Source organism: Myotis davidii, unplaced genomic scaffold, assembly GCF_000327345.1.
Source record: "Myotis davidii unplaced genomic scaffold, ASM32734v1 scaffold118, whole genome shotgun sequence".
NCBI lineage: Eukaryota > Metazoa > Chordata > Mammalia > Chiroptera > Vespertilionidae > Myotis > Myotis davidii.
The window spans coordinates 2,612,883-2,616,865 of NW_006290441.1; the positions used below are offsets into that span (position 1 = coordinate 2,612,883).

The window sequence follows — 3,983 nt, forward strand, 5'->3', positions numbered from 1 at the left end:
TCCTTGCTTTATTTTTGTAGGTGAGGAGGCTGAGGCCCTGGGCGGCCGTATGACTTGCGCGAAGTGACAAAGCCAGATTAGTAAGGTCTCGTTAGGAGCAAGGACTTAACTACGTCCAGGTGTGACTTCAGGTGGCAGGAACCCTTGGGTTTGAGTCCCTGCTTTACTACTTACTTAAGACTTTGGACTTGTTATCTTTCAAAGCTTCGTGTACGAACTGTGCAGTGGGGATGATGATAACATTAATGGTATCTATTTAGACTGGTGCGTGGATTAAACGAAGTAATTCATGTAAAGGATTCAGGGTAATGCTTGGCTTGTATGAAGTAAGGGCTAAATGTTAGCGATTACTATTGTAGCTATAAGAGCTCTCTCTCACCGCCCCACCCCCCCAAAAAGAAGCATACCTAGAAATTAAATATTTTGATTCCACCTTGGCATAAGGTTTTTCATTGCTTTCCGGCAACTAAGATGATCAAGTTCTTTAGATGCTTTTAAAGCCCATTACCTTGAAGAGATCCTATCAAATGGCCATTGTGTTGTCCGCAGCTTACTCACACCATTGTGTTCCACAACCAGTGATGGGTAAGAAGAGGGACTGTAAGAGTGTCTACCAGCACTGTAACTATAGTCAGTAATAAAGTATTGTACACTTAAGATTTATAAACATGAAGATACTATGTTTAACATTCAGCTGAAATACTTTTTGAGTGGAGTTTAAAATGTATTAAATGAAAAGAGTGTCTAGCAGAAAATGATATTTTATTTTTAAATAATTTAAAATGTCTCCAGCGTACTTTGGCTTTTTAAGCTCTATGCATAGACAGTAAAGCCAAATAACTTTAGTAACTCAGAAATGAATTGCTCTCAATGTATAAATCCACTCAAATGAGATAAATGTTCTTTTGAAGATGCTGCTAGTGAGAGTGACATTAATCCAGGGTTTTCCTGAAAAGTGTTTTCCAGGTAGCGCATCCCAAAAGATTGTCATTTGCTTTGTGATACCAGTCAGTTGATTTATTCCTTTTTAAAAAAAAAAACCTAATTCTGTTTAGAAAATAAAAACTTGAAATCTCCAAAGTACTTTTAAATTATTTATCTTATTTTATCATTTGAACAACACATTCAACACAGTTATTTTTTATGATGCTGTCAAATGACTTCTGTAGACTACACTTCTATAGGAAGTTAGAGGGAAGAGTAGTGAAAGCATGCCTTCATGGACTCCTTGGGTTTGGATAAATAGGTTTTGGATAAGAGAAGGGAATGGGATTGAAGGTAAATGTGAACCCTTTATGTGTGTCAATAAAGAGAGTAACTTATCAGGGGTGAAGAATTTTTGTAATTAGTAGGAAATAAAGTTGGCCATGGCATGGTCAAAATTATGTGACAATATGGAGGACTTTAAAGGGCTAGACAAACCCAGCTGGCGTGGGTCAGTGGTTTAGCAATTGACCTAGGAACCAGAAGGTCATGGTTCGATTCTCTCATAATTGATGTTTCTATCTTTCTCTCACTCTCACTTCCTCTCTAAAAATCAATAAAAACATATTTTTAAAAAATTCCTAGTTTTTTCTTTTTCTTGTCTTCCTTTCTCTGTCAGTTTGTCTGTCTCTAGTTAGTGTTAGGGATTCTCTGGTTACTGATAACTGGCAACTAAAGTTAGATTAAAATTGGCAACTGGACATTAACCAATGTATTATTAGCCTGATTTGTTGATGCCAGTCTCAATCCAAATATTATGTATCAGGATTCTTTTGCTTATAATTAATAGAAAACACAATTTAAATCCTTGCTAAAAAGAAGTTTATTGGTTCATAGAACTAAAAAGTTGAGAGATTAAGTGGGATTCACTGGCTTCAGTCTGGAACCAGTGGCTCAATGGTAACATCAGGATTAGATTTCTTTCATGTCGTGGTCTGCTTACTTGATGTTAGCTTTACTTTAAGGTTGATTCCTCTTGAAGGTAGCTAAATGCTATCTTGTTAATTTTGAGAATCATTTTCTTTTTCTTTTTTTTTTAAATTTTATTTTTTATTACAAAGGGTATTACATATGTGTCCATTTTTCCCCCCGCCCTAGACAGTCCCCTAGCCTCCCCTACTCCCCAGTGTCTTATGTCCATTGGTTATGCTTATATGCATGCATACAAGTCCTTTGGTTGATCTCTTACCCCCCTACCTCCCGCCCCTCATTTTCTTAATATTAACAATAAAAGTCTAGTTATTCACTCTGATTAGATTGTCAATCAAATGCACTGTTGTCAGAAGGTAAGAATAACATGATTGGGCCAGCCTGATCCTACACCTAGAAAAGAGAGTAGGAATGAAGAAAGTGAGCTTGTAATACCTATTTTGGGTTAGAGTATGTATAAGGAAAGGTTAAAGTTTCCAATCAAAGGTGCTGCTTCAGATGATACACTATCAAGTCCAGGCTGTTTTCATGAAAGGAAGAGAAGTGAGGAATCCAACAGAAGGTAGAAAATGAAGTGAATAAGCTCAAGAAAGAATACAAGCGATCAAAGAATGACATAATGGAGTTTAAAATGTCCATGGTGGAGCAGTCTCAGGTGATGTGAGAACTTAGTGTATCCTGGAAGTGGTTGGCTAAAGTTGAATAGAAATGAAGGTCTAAAAATTTTGAGGCTGGGTGGATCATACAAATGGATGATGAATCCTTTAGGATTATAAAGAAGTTTGCTATAAGCTTGGTCTCAGTCTTCAGTGATGGGTGGAAGTGCCTGAAAGGCACATCTAATCAGATGATAGTGAGTGAGGGTGTGTGGGTTGAATGGTAGCAGAGTTGTAGGGCATAAGCCTTAAGAGAATGAGCTTTTATGCAAAATAGGTAGTGCTGTTTCTTCTACCTACAAACATACTTTCTGTGATTTTTAATGGTTATTTTTTTGGGTGATTTATAGTTATTTTAACTGTTTAAATTTATGCTTGATGATATTACCACTTTTACTAATAATTTAAAAATTTGAAAGTCCTTGAAATAAAATTTACTTCCAACAGTACTACAGTAGATTCTTGTGAACTTAAAAACTTGTTAGAGTCCCTGTAAAGTTATATTCTCAGGAGATAAGTATCTTTGCTTCCTTCATGATGGGATTAAGTAGGTCTAACGGAAACAGAATATTGAGAACTAATGGACTAGATGACATTAAGAGTCATTCCTAAGATCTTAAAGACATAGGAAGATTTTGATATGTAAGTAATAAGAGAAATAGGAAGTTAGTACAAGGGCATTAAGATTAAATTAGACTTTTTCAGGATGTATATATACATATTAGAAGTTAGAGAAAAGGTACTTGTAAGAGGGAGGAATTAAAGATACTACGTGAATGGAGAAATAATTCTGAGAGCAAGATCTGAAAGGGAGTATGCTAGCATTTAATGCAAAGATAAGGGGAATGGGACAAGGGAAGATAATTTTGTGAGCAGATCTTGAGTTAGAGATTGGGAGCTCACTAAAGTGTGGAGGCAATGTCATTGATTGATAGTAGTGGAAGGTAAAATTAAAGGCTTGAAGAGATTTTAAATAGCCCTCATGGAGAGTGCTGTAAAAGAATTATTGTTTGCCAGTGATAATCTTAATTGAAGATAGAAAAACATGTGAACTTGTTCTCGGCCAAGGGAGCACAATGATCTGACTTTTTCTAACAGTACCTTTGGCTAGGGATGGGGTTGGAAAGCAGATAATAGGATGATTCTGATTGTGAATTGGTATGATGGAAGAGCTAGAGGTTAATGAATGTACAAAGTACTGGTGTGGGTAGCTCTAAATGCTTAATGACACATATCTAATGTAGCCAGAAGAAGGCACATTATAAATATAGGGTGTCCCCCAAAAATGTATATGTACTTTAATAGCTGATAACTCACTCAGTTTTCACAGTTGCACTGATTTTATTTTATTTTATTTTTTTTAATTAAATCTTTATTGTTCAGATTATTACATTTGTTCCTCTTTTTTCCCCC

The 3,983-nt window shown here is 35.8% G+C and overlaps 1 protein-coding gene across 1 annotated transcript in view; it reads left to right on the forward strand.

The window, feature by feature from the left end:
* Positions 1 to 3,983, forward strand: part of TMEM41B (transmembrane protein 41B) — a 31,509-nt gene that overhangs the window by 643 nt on the left and 26,883 nt on the right. The gene's annotated exons all lie outside the window — the stretch shown is intronic.